At 44.3% G+C, this 21,358-nt stretch overlaps 1 long non-coding RNA gene across 1 annotated transcript; it reads left to right on the top strand.

The window, feature by feature from the left end:
- The first annotated feature begins 3,593 nt into the window (after positions 1-3,593).
- On the top strand, positions 3,594-21,195 carry LOC121143210. The gene is made up of 2 exons (XR_005880398.1): positions 3,594-4,072; positions 19,301-21,195. It is a non-coding gene; the product is annotated as an uncharacterized LOC121143210 (long non-coding RNA).
- The last annotated feature ends 163 nt before the right edge of the window (positions 21,196-21,358 follow it).

Here is a 21,358-nt window from a genome sequence, read left to right as displayed (position 1 = left end):
CGAACTCACAGAGATCCACTTGGTTTGGCCTCCCAAGTGCTGGGATTGAAGACGTACCCCCACCACTACCCGGCTCATGTTTGAGCTCTTAGAAATTTTTGTTTATTACTGCTCTGGGTGAGTAGGTATGTGACTGCTAGCGCGCATGTCTGTGACAGGGATCAATTATCAGCGGTCGTCTCCTCTACCATGGTTTCAGGGGAGTGAACTTAGGCAGATGAGCCAGCCAGCTCAGCAGCTCCACGTTGGTCACTCAGTGCCTAGCTCCCAACAGTGCTAGGGTTTTGTGCATACCGGGCAAGCATTCTACCAGCTGAGCTACAGCCCCAGCCCTGCATCAAGTCTGAGAGGCTACTCTTTTTCCTCCAAGCCTCAGCTTGTGTTGCATATTATGTAAAATACCAAGAAATCAGGTGTGTGGGTGGGAGAGCTTAGTCCCAGCTGGCCGCAGGGGCAGAGGCAGGAAGGATAGCAGGAGGTCATGCTGAGCAACAAGGAGAGAACAAGTCTCAAGCAAAAAAAAAAAAAAAAAAAAAAAAAACCCCGACCAAGGACACCCCGCTGCTCAGAGATTCTGGCCATATCCTGGCTCCAGTCCTTGAGGAAGTTTCGAGCAGTGCTCTCAGAGCAAGGCCAGTCCTGTCATCTGCTGAGAGACTGTGTTTGCTGATGACTCTGCTTTCAAAGGTACTTAACAAACACCCCACAATCAACTTTAGTTTTACAGTAAAGTGGGACTTTGCTAGGAACACAGAAAATGAAGGCTCTGAGCCAGTCACACCGGAGGGATGTGTGGGCGCAGACACACGCTTCAGGCTTCTCTGTTTGTCTAGTCAGAAACCCTTCTTGGAGGCTGCCGTCCAAGGACTGGGTCTCCAGCAGGAAGGAGGCTCAGGGGGTGGCTTTCACGTTTAGGGAGGGTGTAGACTCAATGTAGTAGCACTGCTTGCTGGCTGGTGACCTTCAGTGAGTTTCGAGATTTCTCTGAAGATCAACTTATGACTGCCTGATGGACAAGTCTAAGTGCTTCCCAAAGGCTTGGGTATAGAGCACAGAATTTCCAGATTAGAGTTGAAATTAGTAAAGATGGGATGAAGTCTCCATCTCCTAAAAATTTTATTAGCTGGGCAATGGTGGCACACGCCCTCAATCCCAGCACTCGGGAAGCAGAGGCAGGAGGATCTCTGAGTTTGAGGCCAGCCTGGTCTACAAAGGGAGTTCCAGGACAGCTAGGGCTACAGTGAAACAAAACAAAAGACAAAAGACACAGATCAAACCTAATCTAAGCGTTCAGGAGGCAGAAGCAAGAGGATTGGAGTTCAAGACTAACTCTGGCTACATAGTGAATTTAAGGCCGGCAAGGACTACGTGAGACCCTTTCTCAACCACAGGAGGACTATTGTAATGAGGCCCCGTGCGTTCCCTGACCCAGCCCCACCCTTGCACTTACTTCCTCCTCTGTGAGACTTGCTTCCTGCTTCCTCCTCTGTGAGGTCACTCTCCTCCTTGTGCTCAGGCGGTTTCCCAAGTCTCAAGGTGAGTCTGAACTGTTCGTGTCTGGGGCTTCTTGATTTCTTTCTGTAAGGAGTTACACTCAGGGAAGATCATATATATGATCATAATAGGCTTGGGATGCGGCTTAATAGGTAGAGCGTATGAAGCTCTGGAGTTGACCCCAGCATCGCATATATTGCTGTGGTGGCAAACTCCCAGAATTCTATCACTGGGGAAATAGAGATAGTAACATCATGAGTTCAAGGTCATCCTTCACTATATAATAAGTTTATAGGCAGCCTGGACTATTTGAAACCTTGTCTCAAAAGTAAGATAAGGGCTACCAAGATGACTCAGTGGATAAAAAGGCTTTGCTGCACAAGACTAATAATCTGTGTTTGACCCCTGAAATGTGAGAGGGAGGGAGAGAATCAACACCGGAAAGTTGTCATCTGGCCCTCACATGAGTTCAGTGACCTTTGTGCCCCCAAGCTTACACATACACATAATAATACGCAAATATTAAAAAGCAAAGACAAGACCACGAGTGTGACACACACCTTTAATCCCAGCAGAGGCAGATGGATCTGTGTGAGTTCAAGGCCTTCCTGGTCTACATAGTAAGTTCTAGGACAGCCAGAGCTACATAATAGAGAGACTGTGTCTCAAAAAAAAAAAAAAAAAAAAAAAACCAAAAAAACAATGAGGTCACTTTGGGGGAACTGGAACTTGGAGATAGTAATTGAATTGATCTGAGAGATAGACGGGCTTAGAGAAGGGGCGGGACTCTGGATCCCCTGCCCCCATTCTTACTCCCCTCTTTGTGCTGACTCTCCAAATCAAGGAGCCTGTATCACTGTGTAAGAGAATATCGTCAGACTCTCTTGTGTGCTTATTATATAGATAAGGCCTAAGCAGTACGTATCTCAAGCTATGGGACTTGAGATTAGTCATCTGTTTGTCACAAGCTACCTTTCTCACCTACGCCACACAGGTAGGAAATAAATCTCTGCATCTAATTACAGAATTAACTCATACAAATATTTTAGTTGCAGAGAGAGAGAGAGAGAGAGAGAGAATCTAGCAACCTAAGCATAAGAGAAGATAAGCTCAATTTGTCATTGGATTTCAAAAGCACATTGCTCTTCTAATGGGGCCTGGTCACAGGGGATGATGCCACTGTGTACTCATTTCAGAGTACATGGGTCACTCACGAGGCCATCCAGCTTCCAAGTTATTTCATGCAGATAGGCATTCTTGGTTGGTTTCTGCCTATTATTTTGTTTGATTGTAGGGAACATTTTTTAAGTATGTGGTTTTTTATTTATTTATTTATTTATTTATTGGTTTTTCGAGACAAGGTTTCTCTGTATTGTTTTAGAGGCTGTGATGGAACTCACTCTGTAGACCAGGCTGGCCTTGAACTCACAGAGATCCGCCTGCCTCTGCCTCTGGAGTGCTGGGATTAAAGGCGTGTGCCACCAATGCCCGGCAAGTATGTGGTTTTAATTTATGGAAATACTTTTCAAAGCTCTTTTTGAAACTTTCCTAATCACAGAAATCATCAAAGACCTCCAGTCCTATCCTCAAGATGACTTCTTGCATAGGACTGGAGGGGAATTGGACAATTTTTCAAAAATTATTTACTTATATTTATCCTTTTTGTTTGTTTTTTGAGACAGGGATTCTTTGGTAGCCTTGGCTGTCCTAGAACTAGCCCTGTAACCAGGCTGGCCTTGAACTCACAGAAATCCACCTGCCTCTACCTCCCAACCCGAATGCTGGGATGAAAGGCATGTGGCACTACTCCGTAGCTGTTTTATCTTTTTTTAATGTGCATAAATATTATGCCTGCATGTACATATGTGCACCATGTGAATGCTGTGTGTCAGAGAAGTCGGAAGAGGGCTTCGGATCCCCAGGAGCTGGGAGCCACTATGTGACTGCTTGGGATTGAAGCCAATGCTGGGCAAGAACAAGTCCTCTTAACCCCTGAGCCACGTCTGAGCTCCTCGAAGGAGAGCAACTTTTAGTCAATGCCCCAGGGGATTTTTTTTTTTTTTTTTTTTGGCTGGGGAGGAGAGATCTCTTGTAGTCTAGCCTGGCCTTGAACTCCCAATCTTCCTACACTTAGGAGTTGGAGGCTGGAGGATTGCTGTAAGCTTGAGGCCAGCCTGTTCCACATAGCATGGATCCAGCAACCTAGGGCTACCCAGCAAGACTATCTCAGAACACAAAACAAGATGCATAGAAACAGTCATAGCTTGTTGGGTCTTTTCCATATTTACCATTGAGTTAGACATCTACCTGCCATGACTGGGTAACTGGGATAAACTGCATAATGGATTGTTTTGCTAAAGTTTCAGAGATTTAAGCTTTGTGTCCTTGGCCTAGGTCATTTTGGGCTGTAGTAACAGAGAAGATCCAGGACCTACAGGAAGCAGAGTGACAGGAAGAGGCCAGGGTCAAGAAACAGCCTCCAAGGACAAATTAGAACCTCTCATTAAGACCCCCCTCCCCAGGTCCATCCCCTCCAGCAATGCTGGGAATCCACATCAGGGGAGCAGAGCTAACTCAGGTGAGAAGTATGATGTGAAACAGATGTTCTTGTCTCCCCAGGAGAATTCAGAGTATCTTGTTACAAAAGGCAAAAGGTGAAAGAAAAACAAAGACAAAAACAAAAAAAAAAACAAGAGAGAAAGGGAGCATGGCAGTCTTTCATTCCATCCTACTGTGAGTCTCCCCCTCCTTCTTCGCGTCTCTTAGCAACTCATCAATGTTCTGTTTGATAGAAATGGTATCTAGAGGAAGCTGTTTGAAGAACATGTATCCTATTGCTTTTTCCTAGATTTAATTAAAAAAAATTCTCTCAAAAAGAAAAAAACACTTTCTCTGTACCTGTGTGTGTGTGTGTATGTGTGTATGTGTGTGTGTGACTGTGTGTATGTGTGTGAGTGTGTGTGTGTGTCTGTGTGTGTGTGTCTGTGTGTGTCTGTGTGTGTGTATGTGTGTGTGTGTCTGTGTGTGTGTGTGTCTGTGTGTGTGTGTGACTGTGTGTGTGTCTGTGTGTGTGTATGTGTGAGTGTGTGTGTGTCTGTGTGTGTGTGTGTGTGTGTGTGTGTGTGTGTGTGTGTGTGTGTGTGTGTACCCACAAGGGCCAGAAAAAGGTGCTGGATCCCTTGGAGGCAGAATGACCAGTGGTTGTGAGTTGCTTGACATGGGTGTTGGGACCTGAAGTCTGCAAGAGCAGCAAATACTCCTAACTGCTGAACTACCCCTGTCCCATGATATTGTTTTTGAGGGGTGAGGGAGTAAGGCAGGCTCTTTCTAAGTAGTCCTGGAGCTTGCTATGTAGACCAGGCTGGCTTTATACTCAGAGATCCTCCCACGTCTGCCTACTGAGTGTTGGGATTCAAGGCAAGTCTGGATGTTACTTCTCCAAGGACAGCAGGCCACTCGGTCAGTGTGACACTCTCAGCAGCCTTGCTTCTCATGGTTGACTTTTGACTATGTGTCACATCCCAGTCTTCCTTCCGAGAAGAGCTGTAAAACTCCCTTTAGGTTCCTAGTATTTAGAGCAGTGCTTTATTTATATAAATATTGTCAGGCTTGCACACATATATGTATACATATGGCTATGCACATACACCAAGTTGAAAATATAGGAATCAAAATCTCTTCATGTTCTTAGCATGCCTTTTGTGGCTTATTTTAACCTATAACCACAGACATGCTTATTCTTGCTTGTAGGGAAGAGACTTTCTGAACCTTTGGCTGGTCCTAAGCCCTGGTTACTTCCTCTCACACCAGTAATCAAACCAGGATCCACACCCCTGGAAGACCCAATTCCAGGTTAGGAGGGCAAATCCAGCTGCTCTCTGAGTAGTTCCCTCAAGTGCTCTTCAGCTCTCCCTGCTGCTCTCTGCAATCCCTTGCTTTCTGACACTTGTCCTAGTCCCTCCCTCCTCCCCATCTTGTCCTCCTCCCTACTTCTCTATAAGACAGGCATTCTCTAGTCCCTCATGCCTCCTTACAGACAATGTTCAGTCTCCCAAAGTTTGTTTGATAAATATTTGTTGAACAAATGAATGAGTAGATATCCATAGCTTTGGGTTGTTTTGTTTGCTTGTTTTTAATATTTTTCTTCTTAGCATTCTAAAACAGTCCTGGCTGTCCTGGAACCCTAGACCAGGCTGGCCCTCAAACTCGTAGAGATCCACCTGCTTCTGCCTCCCAAGTGGTGGGATTAAAGGGGTGTGCCACCAATGCCCGGCTCTCTTGGTTTCTAGGGCAGGGCTTCTCTGTGTAACAGCCCTAGCTGGCCTGAAACTACTGCTGGAATAAAGGTGTGTGCCAGCCTCTTTTTGCTTCTTTTGTTTTGTTTTTTTTGCGACAGGGTCTCATGTAACCTGGGCAGGTTTCCTATATAGCCAAGGCTGGCCTTTAATTCCTGATAATGTGTCTACCTCCTGAATGCTGAGATTTGTCACCATACCCAGTTTAATTCTGTGTTGGGCATCAAAACTAGAGAACTTGCAGTCTACCACACCTCCAGCCGGGTAACTGCAATAGTTTAGTTATTAATTTAGTGTCACAGGCTGCTCTTGGCAGTCATCGCTCGTGGTTGGGTCATGCTCTGTGTGGGACCCTTTGTCTAAACCTTTCTCATAGTTAGTATTTTGAAAAACTTTTCCTCTTAGGTTGTTGGAAAACATTCTTCTGATTTTCAGCTCTAGGTTGAAAGGCAGTAGGCCCTGTGTGGAAAGCAGACAGTTATCCATGTGGATGAGTGGGTTTTGGAAGGATTTATTTGTTATATATTCTTAGACAGAGTCTCATGTAGCCCAGGCTGGCCTTGAACTTCTTATTCTACCACTTCTCCTTTCCAAGTGCTGGATGCAGGGGTGCATCATCATGCCCAGCTGCAGATAAGTTCTAAGTATTTACCAATATCCAGAAAGCAGAAATTGAGAGCCGGATGGTGGTGGCGCATGCCTTTAATCCCAGCACTTGCAGACAGAGGCTGATGGATCGCTACAAATTCAATGCCGGCCTGACCTACAGAACAACTTCCAGGACAGACAAGACTACAAAGGGAAACCCTGTGTTAAAAAGAAAGAAAGAAAGAAATCAGGAGACTTCATATGAATATTAATATTCTCAGCTTCTCGTGGCAAACTGGAAGATCTGGAGGTGTGAGCCCACACTGCCCTTCTGAACAACACCACACTGGAGTGTCACTGGGTTTGGCTGGGGAAGAGCAAAGAAAGGACTTGGTGCTTGTACAAACTGCCACTAGACTTGCTTCAAAGTCAAATTTCTTATCTACTTTTTTTTTGTCTTGTTTTTTTGGTTTTTCAAGACAGGGTTTCTCTGTGGCTTTGGAGGCTGTCCTGGAACTAGCTCTTGTAGACCAGGCTGGCCTCGAACTCACAGAGATCCGCCTGCCTCTGCCTCCCGAGTGCTGGGATTAAAGGCATGCGCCACCACCGCCCCAAAGTCAAATTTCTAAGGTAGAATATTTGAGGAGGGATCAAGTGAACAGATGAAAGATATCACCAGGAGAGAGGCTTTGGAAGCCCCTCCCCAGGGACCTATAGGCAGTTGATGGTGGATGGGAGTGGGGGACAGGATGTCCTTTGGTGCTGTAAGGTGCCGGTGTCCTGTAAATAACCTCCCACTCAAGCTCCTGTAGGCCCCTAATGGAACTGTGGGTTTACCCTCACCGCTCAGAACAGAAGGGGAACTAGCGGAAGAGGAAGGGAGACTAAGAGTGAGAGGGGGACAAGACAGGGTGGGAGTGAGTATGATCAAAACACATTACATACGTGTATGAATAAAGGATCACTGTATTGACTATGGCCAGTGCATAAAAAAATGTAACTGGGAGCCAGGTATGGTAACACATACCTGTGACCCCAGTACTCAGGAGGCAGGAACAGCAGGCGTTCAAGGATATCTTCAGCTGTACAGCAAATTGAGCCTGAGCTACAGGAGACCCTACCTCATAAAATAAATAAATAAATAAATAAATAAATAACTGTAACTGGGCCACCGTGCATTCCCAGGAGGCAAGAGCCAAGCACCTTAGTCTCTGGGTTAGCTACTGGACCTACAGGAAGTTCTTCCCACATTCTGAACTGGCTCAGTGAGCTGGCAGGGTATTTTCTATGACTGTGTGGTTTCAATGTAAAACTTAACAGGTCCTAACACAAACTGAAGAATATAGGAATATGGTCTTAAAAATGATCAGAGAGGTCAAGTCCCAGCACTCTGGAGGCTGAAGCAGGTTGAGAGGTCAGGGTTACTGAACAGGGTAGCTTCTTTTATCATAACTTTTTCTACGGCACAAGTACAAACCTCGTGCAGTTTTAAGCGACAGTCCTTGCTCTTGGGCTCTTGTTGCAGCTGCTGGGTCTGGGACCACATGGACCTGCTGTGCCACAGCCCCTGAAGCCCTTGCCCTGAAAGTTCTGCCTAGCGAGTAACTGGCTGCGTGCTACAACTCTGGCAGAGTGGTTTTTTTTTTTTAATCATTTTTTATTTTTATTTTAAATAGCTTGTTTTACATGTCAATCCCAGTTCCCTCTCCCTCCCCTCCTCCCGCACTCCCGTTCCCCCCCACCCTCCCACCCTATTGCAAAATCCTTCCACATAGGGGATATCTAGAGTCTGTCATTTTACTCTGGGTAGGGTCCAGGCACTCCCCTAAGAGTCCAGGCTGAGAGAGCATCCCTCTTTGTGCTATAGGCACACGAAGACTGTTTGTATTCCAGGGATAGACACTGATCCACTGCTCAGGGCCCCATAGGTTGCCCAGGCCTTCTCGCTGACACTCACATTTGGAGTGGTTTTTAATACTGCAAGTAAACATGCAGGGTTCAGGCTTGTCCAGGCTAAAGATAGGAAGGTTTACAATGGAAAGTGGGGTGGGGTAAGGGGCAGGAAAGAGACAGACAGGAAGGCAGGGAGGAAAGGAGGAAGAGACATGTTTCTTGATTTTATTCCTTGTATAACATTTTCATCAGGTTTCCTCCTCCTGAGTATCAACTTAGCCAGCGCTAATGGGATGGCTCAGTGTGTAGGGTGCTTGCTGGTAAGCCTGATGTCTCCAGGACCCCACATGGTGGAAACTGAGAACCTAGTTCTCCCAGATATCTGCTTTTTGACTTGTTGGGGAATATTATTTTATGGTGTGTGACTTTTGTTTATGCTCCATTTGTTTAACTCTGTGAAGCTGTGTTACTTTGCCTGTTTAAAACACCTGATGGTTTGTTTAACAAAGAGAGTGAAATGGCCAATAGCAAGGCAGGATCAAGGATAGGCGGGGCTGGCAGGTAGAATAAATAGGAGAACTGAGGAAGAAAAGGAGAGCAACAAGAGAACGAGGAGAGGAGAAGGTCAGGGGCCAGACACCCAGACAGACACCCAGACACCCAGACAGACACCCAGACACCCAGACAGACACCCAGACAGACACCCAGACACCCAACAATCCGCAGCATACGAGTAAGATTTACAGAAGTAAGAGAATAGGGAAAGCCTAGAGACAAAAGGTAAATGGGATAATATAAGAAAATCTGGCTAGAGCCGGGCGTTGGTGGCGCACGCCTTTAATCCCAGCACTGGGGAGGCAGAGGCAGGTGGATCTCTGTGAGTTCGAGACTAGCCTGGACTACCAAGTGAGTTCTAGGACAGCCTCCAAAGCCACAGAGAAACCCTGTCTCGAAAAACAAAAAAAAAAAGCCGGGCGTTGGTGGCGCACGCCTTTAATCCCAGCACTTGGGAGGCAGAGGCAGGCGGATCTCTGTGAGTTCGAGGCCAGCCTGGTCTACAAGAGCTAGTTCTAGGACAGCCTCCAAAGCCACAGAGAAACCCTGTCTCGAAAAGCCAAAAAAAAAAAAAAAAAAAAAAAGAAAACCCAAAAAAAAAAAAAAGAAAAGAAAATCTGGCTAGAAACAAGCCAAGCTAAGGCTGGACATTCATAACTAAAAATAAGCCTCAGCGTGTGATTTACTTGGGAACAGGATGGCGAGGCCCTGAAAGGCTAAAGAGCCAAAAGAGTAAGAGCAAAAACATCACTCAGTACTGACTGTTGGGGCTAGAGATGTGACTCGGTGGTTAAAAGCACTGACTGCTCTTCCAGGGGACACAGGTTCAATTCCCAGCACCCACACGGCAGCTCACAACTGTCTGTAATTTCAGTCCTAGGGGATCTGACATCTTCACACCTATGAGCATAGAATAAAGTTAAAAAAAATACTGTCATTTTCAAGGCTGACCTCTTTTGAATAACTAACTGCTTCTAAACCCTCTCCACATACATAGCAGCTTTTTGTTTCTGCAACAGCTACAACAAGTTTTCATAGAGATATTCTTAAAGAATAATTGCTTAGCGCCTCTCCCCACCTCCATCTATACTTTGAGCTAGAGACATGGAATGTTCTAGTTCCCAAGAGGAAGTGACAGTGAGACTGCCGTCAGTGTCTTCACATAGGGATCCATTGTGACAGTCCTGGCCCACACAAATGAATCATTGATTAAAACCATGAGCAGTGAGGACTTCCTGAACTTAATTTTTTTCTCTTTTAATCATTTTATGTCTGGGAGCTAAAGTTACTTGCTGTGCAATTTAAAACTAAAAATATACCAGCTACACACTGTGCAGTGTAGCCTCTCCTGCTGAGACATCATGTGTGGGTGCAGTCCTTACGTCTGGACAGATCGTAGCTTGTTTGCTCCTTGCAGACGCTGTCTTACAGCAGGAAACGTGGCTGTCCTGAACCCTTGCTGGAGAACTCCTGAAGTAGGCGTGGTGATTCATGTAACCCTAGCATTTGGGAGGCAGAGACAGGAGGATTGCTACAAGTCAAGTCTGTCTTACACAGATAGACCCTGCCTCAAACAGACAAACAAAACAAAACCCAACAGCAACAAGAAGAAAAGGCTTGGCGACAGAGCTGGGGCTTACATGCGTCTTCTTAGATGAATGGAGGTCGTCCTGGGCTATGAGACCCCATCCCAAACAAAGCTAAACATACCAGTGTTCACAAAACTCTGCTCTCTTTCTAAAAAGAGAAAACTTTTGGGACTAATCAAGATGTCGAGCCGCCTTTGCCTTTAAAATTGATTTTAAGTTAAGTCCATTGAAACAAAAAATAATACGGTTGGAGCTGTGCGTCTATCAGAGTGACTGACAGATTGGAATTTGCTGGAAAAAATAGGTTATTTTCCCTCAAAGAGAGTAAAGTTTTGGGTTTTGAAGTCAATCAGAAAACGAACAATTTGGACAGATGAGGAATCAGCTTCTCTCCCTGAAACAGTGTATTTCCAATGATTTTTATGGACACTATAATAAGGAGCTGGAAACAAAAGCTGAGTATAGATATGTTTTTAGCTAGGAGACTGAAAAGAAATAATGGCATGAAATAAAGTAGCTTTCTTTTTTTTTTAAACTGACAAAGTTCTCACTTCTTTTATAGTGTGTGAAATAAAATTGAAAAATAATCTGTTAATAGGTTAGTTCCTCAGTACTGGCTGTGTTTTTTTGTGGCTAAAACTTTGTCATAGATATTTGCATATGTCTATGTAATATATATACATATATGCAATATATATGTATATATATATATATGTAACAAGGTGCAATGCTTAATATACAAGTCCCCCAAACACTCAGTGTTTGTGATGTGAATACATATAGTCTTAAATTTAAGCCTAAAGAGGTGATGGCTCTAATTATTGCACTTGGGGAGTGGAGGAGGCAGTCTGGGAGTTTGAGACCAGACCTTACAAAGTGAGTTCTAGGCCAGCCAGGGGTATATAATTAGACCCTGTCTCAGACCCCCTCAAAATAAACAAACAAACCAACCAGAAGCATTAAATGAGATCTAGCATGTGTGCATGGTGCTAAGAATTGAACTCAAGGCCTTATGCAGATTAGTAATCACCAGAGCTACAGTCCCAACCTCTAAAATGAGGATTTAATAATAAAATCTTCTGATCTGCTGCTGTTACTACAATAGACGATTGTGTGAGTTCCTGGATAAGATACTGTGGCCAAGGCAGCTTGTAGAAAAACGTGTATTTATGGCATGTGACTCCAGAGGAATAGAGTCCATGGTGGCAGAGTGGAGGTAACAGGTGGCTGGAGTGGCAGCTGAGAGCTTGCTGGGAATGGGAGGAGTCTTTTGAAACCTCAAAGTCTGCTGTGACACACCCCTCAAACAAGGCCACACCTCCTAATCCTTTCCAAACAGTTCCATCAGCTGTGATCCAAGCATTCAAACACAGGAGCCTGCAGGGGCCATTCTCACTCAAACACACAGTTTTAAGTTATGGAGGTTAGAAACCAGGGTTGTTCCACTGGTTATGCCGCTCAACCTTAAGGAAGCTGAGCGTCAAAAAAGGGGCCTATAATTCCAGCTACTTGTGAGATTGGTTCAAGCCCAGCCTCAGGTACAGAATGAGTTCAATTAGCATGAAATCACCTCAAAATAAAAATAAAAGAGGGCTGGGCATGTAGCTCAGTGACAGGAAAGTGCTCCTGTAGACTCCCATTTCGAGGTACTCCTTAGATCAAGATTCTAAGTTGTCATATTCCTGGGGTCACTTCTCCAGAAATCCTTCCCCTCTTCTCTTGGGTGACTAACTCCAGGCACAGTTCGCGTTCCCGGGGTCTGGGTCTGGTTTGCATATGTCTGTGTTTTGACCACCAGTCTAGTTCACTGCACTTACCCAGGCACTCCCCCAAACCTGGGCCACATTCGCTCTCTGTTACTTTTAGTGGCCTTAGTCAATCCACGAGAGGTGTACGGAAAGTATTATCAGCAGATGGAGATGTAGATGAGCCATAGCTTCAACGGTGACAAAGAGGTGTGGTTAGCAATGACAGATTGCGTCGAGCCTTTCCAGGGTGCATTGGGAAGTAGACACCAGGGACCCGGACAATTGCCCCTGGAAACAAGGCAATTTAACCCAGCCTCTGCCTTTCATCTTAGCTGAAGAGTCTCCGTGGACCCATAATAGACAAAAACATAAAAGCATTATTCTTTCTCATTCCATCCTGTTTATGCTGCAAGCCCAGCACCCGCCCAGGCCTCAGACCACATGTCCTCTTTAATACGAGTTAGGAGATGTTGGGCTCACCCAGCATGGCTCCTGCTTCCATCTCTCCTCAGGCTGACCTCAGCCAGCAGCCAGAATTCACCAGTGAAAGGCTCTGTCTGTCTAGGGCTGAGGTGACACCCAGCCTTCCGTGACTCAGATCCACGCTGCTTCAAAGGCTCTCAAGCCATCAGGAAGCTCACTTAGAATTCAGTGATAGGCCACAGGGAGAGTCCGAGGCATACTGAGGGAGTGGTCATGTCTACCGTGACTGGACGCAGGGCCAGATTTGGCATTTTGGGAAAGGCGGTGAAGTAGACCCACCCTGGTGCCTCTGCTGAGTGAATCAACACACTGTATTCCACCCCGAAGAACTCCCTTCAACTCTAATTCCTGCCCTGAGGACCCAGCTGTACTTTGAGAGTATGCACACAGGGCAGATAACTCACTGTGGCTGATGACCTTCTTGCTCAGCCCCGAATGAATGACCCTTTCATAAATGGTGGGGTCCTGCTGACTTAGAGACTCATCAGACCATGGCTGGAAGATGAACCCTAATGATAGAGAAGTCGGCACAGATATCAATCTTCTCCTCTCCTCTCCTCTCCCCTCCCCTCCCCTCCCCTCTCCTCTCCTCTCCTCTCCTCTCCTCTCCTCCCCTCCCCTCCTCTCCCCTCCCCTCCCCTCCCCACCACTTCCCTCCCCTCACCTCTCCTCTCTCTTCTTTCCCTTCCCCTCCTCTCCTTTTCCATTTCTTTCTTCCTTTCTTTGTGATGGCGATGAAATGGTTGTGTTTTGTTTTGAGATAGGGTCTCATTCTATGATGCAGGTTGGACTCAAACTTCAGACTCCCCTCCCTCCCAAGTTCTGGAACGACAGGAGTGAGTCACCACACCCCATTTAAGGTGATAGCTTTTAAAGCTCAAAGGTAATATATTAACTCGAAGCATAATATGACTGTTCTCAGAATCTCATGATTATCTTTCAAATAGTTTAAAAATTCTAATAGGGGGCCTGAGAAAATAATTGAGGCTTAAGAGTGCTTGCTGCTCTTCCAGAGGGACCTGAGTTCAGTTCCAGCATTCACCAGGCAATTTACAACTGCCTACTGTGAATTCCAGCCTTGGGGATCTGATGATCTCTTGGCCTTCTCAAGGACCTACACTCATACCCACACACAGGGTTAGGGTTAAAATTATGCACATAATTTTATTATTTATTTGTTTATTTAGGTTTTTCGAGACAGGGTTTCTCTGTGGCTTTGGAGGCTGTCCTGGAACTAGCTCTTGTAGACCAGGCTGGCCTCGAACTCACAGAGATCCGCCTGCCTCTGCCTCCCGAGTGCTGGGATTAAAGGCATGCGCCACCACAGCCCAGCACACACAATTTGAAAAGTAGCAAAACATTTTTTTAAAGCCGGACAGTGGCCAGGCGTTGTTGTTTTGTTGCATAAGGAAACATAGCCGTGTAAAGCATGCACTGAGTATATTTCCCACCTTCCTTCCCTTCTCCTTTCTAGTCTCTTTTCCTGTTACTCCCCTTTGTTCCCCCAGGCAATTTGGCTTCTGTTTTTCATGTTATATGCGCAAACATGATTTTATATAACCATACAAAATATCCTATATCTGTGTAAAACTTAGAAACCACTGTAGGGATCAGAGGAAGCCCGACTGAGTGAAGCCCTGTATGAATATGTGTCATATTGTTGACAAGGCACACCTATGTTGAGGACACCAATGCCTCAACTCCGTAGGACTAGCAAAGCTTTACCCAGGAGAAGTTCAAGGGAGATGACACAGTTTCTTTAGGAGTCTGAATGTGATTTAGTGACCAGTGTGTGAAAAGGTTAGCAACTACAGTACCTTCTTCCTGATATTTACGGCCGGAGACGGCTCAACTACAGCTATCGTGGAGAGTAGCCAGCCCCTACCCCTGTGCAATACCTAATAAACAGCTGAGGTTCCAGGTTGCTGGTGATTGTAAGTGCCCTCCATTAGAGTGACCATTCCCTACTTAACCATGTGTCTGTATATCTGTCTTTTCTTGGTACCCTCACCACCCTGTTGTGGAATATTACTTTACGTAAAGGTGTGTTGTAATTGTTGATGCTCTATTTGTTTGATTCTGTAAAGGGGTGTTGTATTTGTTTATGCTGAATTTGTTTTAATTAAGTAAAGATGTATTGCTGTTTTACTTCGCCTGCCTAAGGCGTCTGATTGGTCTAATAAAAAGCTGAATGGCAGTTCCAGGACAGCCTCCAAAGCCACAGAGAAACCCTGTCTCGAAAAACCAAAAAAAAAAAAAAAAAAAAAAAAAAAAAAAGCTGAATGGCTAATAGCTAGACACTAGAGGAATAGACTGGGGTGGCAGGCAGAAAGAATAAGTAGGAGAGAAGAGAACAAGAAAAGAGGAGAGAATGAGGGGGTAAAGAGGAGACATCTGGGGCTGGCTAGGCTGCCAGCCAGTCAGTCAGCCACCAGCTAGTCAGACCCCAAGTAAAACAGAAGGAAAGAAAAGTAAAGCAAAAAGCCCTGAGGTAAAACGTACATGAAGAGAAACAGGTTAAGTGATAAGAGTTAGCAAAAAACAAGCATAAGCTAAGGCCCAGTGCTCATAACTAATAAGTCTCTGTGTCGTGATTTGGGAGCTGGTTGGTGGCCCAAAAGAAAACCTGTTACACCACCCCTAGTCAGGATTCTAGGATCCAAGTCACACAGGTCTTGGTAAACCACACACTTAGGCAGTCTCAGAAAAAGACTGTCTCTTAATGAAATTCCAAGAATAGATTTGCTGCTTTTGGGGCATGGTCTCATATAACCCAGCCTGGCCTCTCAGTGGAGATGTCATTGAACTACTGATCTTCCCGCCACTGTTACACACACTCACACACTCACTCACACACACTCTCGCACACTCACACACGCTCACACATACTCAGAATATGGTGGCACAAGCCTGTAATACCAACCCTTGGGAGGCTGAGGCCATGGGATCCCAAGTTGAAGACCAAGCTAAGCTGCTAGGTGACTTTCAGACCAGCCTGAGCTACAATGGAAGAACTGAGTCTTTTATTTAGTGTCTATTTATTTATTTTTACTTTAGATATATTTTATTCATGTGCATGTACATTTACTGCATATGTCCCTGTGCTTGCTGAGGCCAGAAGACTGTGATAGATTTAGCGGAGATGGAATTGCAGCGCTTGTGAGCAGTCAGATCAGCCCTGGGTTCTGGGAATGTAGCCAACTGCTCTCAACCATTGATCGAGCTATCTATCTATCTATCTATCTATCTTTATTTATCAATCATCTATCTCTATCTACCTATCATCTATCTATCTATATCTATCTATTTATCTTCTATCAACTATCTCTACCTATCATCCATCTATCTATCATCTATCTATCTATCTGTCTATCTATCTATCGCCTATCTATCCATCCATCATCCATCTATCAATCTATCTATCATCTATCAACCAATCAATCAGTCTAATTAGTTGAAGTGGGTGTCACATTAAACTTGTACTTCCTATGTAGCTGAGGTTACCTTGAATCCCTTATCCTCTGTGTCTACTTCCAGAGTGCTGAGATTACCAGAGAATGCCATTACACTTAGCTTCAAAACGACATCAACAAAACCAAAATAAAAAACAAGTAATAAGAAGGGCTGATGGCAGAGCTTAGTGGTGGGTGCTTGCCTAGTATGCGCAGGGCCCGGGGCTCAAACCCTAGTGTTGTAATGAATGAATTGATTAATCAATTATAGAATAAAAATTAAAATGAAGCTAAATATCTGAACTCAGTGCTATCCAGCAATATGACTGGTGATCACTATATCAATAAACTGACTTTCAAAACTCTTCCATATTTTATGTCTCCTTTAGAGGATTGTAGGAGGCTTGGGCTAGCTCCCAAATGATGGCAAGCAGACTTCTCATTAGTTATGAATGCTTGGCTTTATCTTACGCTTGTCTCACCAGCTCTTATAACTTAACCTGTTTCTCTCCATCTGTGTTTTGCCTTGGGGCTCTTTACCTTTCCTTCATTCTGTATGTCTTACTCCATGTCTGACTGGCTGGAGGCTGCCTGCTGACTGGCCCCAGGTTGTCTCTCTCTTTCTCTCCTCTTCTCTCATTCTCTTCTCCTGCTTACTCTCTCTACCCACCAGCCCAGCCTATCTCCCATACAGCCTAGGTATTGGCCGGTCAGCTTTTTATTAGACCAATCAGGTGCCTTAGGCAAGCAAGGTAAACCAGCAACGGACCTTTACATAATTAATCAAATGCAGCATAAATGTAAAACATCTTTACATAGTTAAAGTAATATTTAAAACATTGAAAAAAAACATTGACTATATTTCATGTTATCATTTTTCCTGTAATATTTTTGTTTATACAAGGCATGTATATCCATCCAGGGTTAGGGGAGTGTACCTGTAATTCCAACGCTTAAGAGGCAATATGAGGAGAGAGGCCAGTGCAGTTTACATAGCTTCCAAGTCAGCTGGGACTTTATAGTAGAAAAACAATAAAGGATGGTAAATGGCAGCCAGACAGTCTATGGCAGAGTGGACACACAGTCAGATGCTTGGCAGTAGGGTGGGTGAGTTGAGCTGAAGGTGAGAGAATGTTCTTGTCTTTCTGGCGCACACTCTTGGAACTGTTCTAAAATCTGTTCCTATGCATTGGTTTCTATACCACAAACCACTGTGTCCTCCCCAGAGCCATGACTAAAGACTGAGAAAACCAACCGGGAGGTGGTGGCGCCTGTCTTTAACCCCAGCACTGAGAGGCAGAGGCAGGCGGATCTCTATGAGTTTGAGGCCAGCCTGGTCTACAGAGTGAGTCCCAGGACAGCCTTCAAAACTACAGAGAAACCCTATCTCAAAAAACCAAAAGACTGAGAAAACAGCTCTTGTTTTACAAATTTGTGGTTCTGAGTGTCTGGGTTTTGCTTCTTCATTAAGTCCACACACAAATGTTGGCTTCCAGTGTGTGGGGACTTCTGTTGCCTCCGCAGATCCTTTTCTTACATTCAGCAGCACGCACCCTTCAGCCCTCATTCATGAAGTCCATTTGGAAGACGAGAAATGTCAGGAGTGCGCTCTCTGTGGGAGCAAACAGACCCGCACATTGTGACTTCTCAAGAACAGCCATGCGTTTCCTCTGGGCTTGTTTTCAGTCCCATTGTCAGACGATTACATGGTCTTTCATAATTTCTCATCTACAGAATGGAGCTATTTGCTTGTGGATTTATTTGAAAGACACAGGCTTATGCAAAAGAAAAACACAATCATGGTGAGGTACAATGATATTTCTGGTTAGCTTTTTTTCAGCTTCCCTTTTTTTTTTTTTTAAACACACCAAGTGAAAATAATTTGTAATAGTGAATCTTCAGAGATGTGAAACAAGTAAATATCTCAGTAATTCCATCTTGATGGTATGCATGCATTTGTTATTCATGTAACTATACTTATTAATAGTTTCATTTATTTTTATGTGATAAGAATGCTCCTACATGCCTTTTGCTTTCAGAGCTCATGGGGAACATCACTTCATCCTGGCAGTATTCCCTTTAGTGTTGTGAGGCAATATGTGTGGTTTACAGGATGCCCTCACCTGCCTCAGGCCTCACTTCCTTGCAATGCTCCTGAAATCTGGAAGAAGTCAAAGGGCTTTGGGCACCCTGACAACGCACCCCTAACCCTGTGTGCGTCCTTCTCTGCCCGTTAGACTTTAGTTTGCTCATTTGCGGTCTCTACTCAAGGTCACCTTGTTTTTGACGCTTTCCCCAAGAAAATTAAGTGACCTCATCACTACAGTATAAAAACAATTTTCTGGGGCTGGAGAGACTGCTCAGTGGTTAAAAGCACTGGCTGCTCTTGCAGAGGACCGGGGTTCAGTTCCCAGCACCCACATGGCAGCTCATAATTCTGCGACTCCAGTTCCAGGGGATCTGAACCTTTATACCAATGCACATATAACAAAAGTTAAACATTTTTTTTTTCAACAAGTGAGAGGGCTCCGCAGGTAAAAACCACGCATGCCTGGAGTCTGAGTTCAATCCTTGAAACCAACATTAAAAAAAGAAAAAGCCAAATGTATGTGTGTTGGTAGTTGTGGTGGCTGTGGCAAGTCTGTAGTCTGTCCTCCTGGCATTCCTACAGAGGTGGAAGGTGGAGACAGTACAGCTATCCTGGAGTACAACATAACAGAAATAAGAAATTCTGACCCGACAAGGTGGAAAAAGGAAGCCATCTGCTCGAAGTTGCCCTCTGACCTGAGCTTGCTCACATTCCCATACAGTATACGAGCAATAATTCAAATTTTCAAGCCAGGTGGTGGTCCTGTGCGTCTTTAACCCCAGCACTCCAGAGGCAGAGGCAGGTGGATCTCTGTGAGTTCTCAGCCAGTCTGGACTACAGAGGAAGTTCCAGGACAGCCAACAAAACCTTGACTTAAAAAAAACTTTTTTTTTCATGGAAAATTGAAATTCTAGTTCTTTAAAAAAATTCATATAGCACATTCATGTAACATTGTTATAAAAATCTGCTAGTCTGGCTAAGTCCCAAATGAAAGTTAAAAAAAAGTATAAAAGAGTATTTTGTGGTCTTCATGTCAGAATATGCAGACATCCCAGATGCCTGCAAAGCATCACACAGGGCGAGTTGCTTATTCATTGTTTTGTGTTTTATACAGGTCCTGCCTGGAACACTGACTGGCATCAACAATTTCTCATTGAGATGCTTCTTGGCCATTTTGGGTAGAATTCATTTGCCAGTAAGGATGAGTCTCACTCTTCTGCTGGGACCAGCCCATGGCCTCCTCTTTGCTGATGATGTATTTGGCTCAACTCAACTGTGTTTCTCGTCCTCTGTGTTGAATCCTGGCCTATTCAGCACCATATAGAATCCAGGTCATAGATCCCAATGCTTGGGTTGTATTTGATACTCAGATCAATATGTTGTTCCTGGATTCCAAACCCACAGTTTGCAGCCCGTGGGCAAAATTGCCCTCCTTCTTCTTCCCAGCTGTGCTGTCAAAGGCCAGAGTTCATCTTGTATCTACTGAGAACAGTTCCATGCCTAGGAAACAGTGATGCTAAATAAATCTGATGAATAAGTATTTGAATTCATAGACATTCCCATGGGAGACAGCATAGGCAAAAACAAATGAAAAATACTCTCTGATTTTTGAACCATCTGGCCTGGCTTTCCACCCCTGGGTTCCAGCTAACACAGTGAAAAGCAACAATAACAACCACAGTAGATTAATTATCAGTAAACTAAACTGAGGAAACAAATCAACAAGATAGTGCTATTGCCAGGGGTGGTGGCACCTGTCTATAATCTTAGAGCCCGGAAGGTAGAGGCAAATGGATCATGAGTTCAAGGTCATCTCTAGTTACACAGTGAATTCTAGCTTCATAACCTACACAAGCCGAGTGTGCACTCTCATATGTGTGTATGTGCAGCAGACACACATACACACACCACAGATACATTTAAATGTAGGTTCTGCATATGACAGAAAACACGCTGTGTTTGCCTTTCTGAGTCTGGTTTATTGCACTTAACATAATGATCCCCAGTGACATCTATTTTCCTCCAAATGTCATCACTTAATTTTTTTAATGGCCGAGTACAATTCCTTTGTGTATATGTGGCCCATTTTCCTTATCCAGCACTTTTTTCTCTTCTCCTTTCTTAAATTACATTTAGCATGTAGGATGGTATTGGGCCGTGTGTACCATCTCATGCATGCAGAGCTTCTGGGACCGCCTTTGTTTTCCTGATAGTCATTCTGAACCGGTGAGATGCAATCAGTTTAGATTTGCATTTCCCTTATAGCTAAGGGTGCTGGGCTCTGAATTTCACTGCTTCAAGTCCTCAGGTCAAGTCCTTGGCTTTGGTCCATAAGTTTGTTAGGTGATTTGAGGATTTCCTTGTTTGTTTTGTTTTGAATGTGTGTACGTATTTAGTTTTTGCAGTTCTTCATACACTGTGCATATTAATCCCCCATAGGGATGCGCAGGAAATACCATATATTTGTAAACTCAACCTAAGGGAAAAAAATCGTATTTCATTATAAATCACAGGCAAACTAACTTGCTGTCTGGGTTGAAGGAGATTTTAAGACTGGGCATTCATTTATTTGTACAAGAGATTGAACCCTGCACCCCATGTATACCAGTGAAACACTGTACCATTGAGCTCTCTGCCCTGCAGTTTTTGTTTTGAGGTAGTATATATAATAACTACATTGGTTGGACTGTCCCTGGATTTCTGTAGTTCAACGATCAGGGTTAAAGGTTAACCTCAGCTACAAAGCAAGTTTGAAGTCATTCTCAGCTACATAAGAAGACCTGTCCCAAGATATACAGCCAAACTAGATTGAAATAAAATAAAATAATAGAATTCAAAAGTGGGGAAGCTCATAGCAGTCCAGCAGGCAGCTGGCAGCAATGGCCCCGATTTCAGTCTCCAACACACAGGCACATTCGTGAATGCACTCCATACTCTCACCTAGATAAACCAACCACAAAAAATTCATTCACAGCTCATTTTTTGTAAAATAAAGGCAAATTGAGTTACTGTTGTTGTCATTTATTGAGACAGTATCTGACTCTGTAGTCCTGGCTGGTATGGAACTCATGGCAATCCTCCTGTGTCAGCTTCTGAATTGTTGGTAGTATAGGCGTGAAACTCACGTCTGGTTGAGTTTCTCATCAGTTTTGTTTTTGTTTAAAACTTTTTT

The sequence above is a fragment of the Mesocricetus auratus genome, unplaced genomic scaffold, assembly GCF_017639785.1.
Source record: "Mesocricetus auratus isolate SY011 unplaced genomic scaffold, BCM_Maur_2.0 Super-Scaffold_100011, whole genome shotgun sequence".
Taxonomy (NCBI): Eukaryota; Metazoa; Chordata; class Mammalia; order Rodentia; family Cricetidae; genus Mesocricetus; species Mesocricetus auratus.
This window is presented reverse-complemented; position numbering and strand designations above follow the sequence as displayed.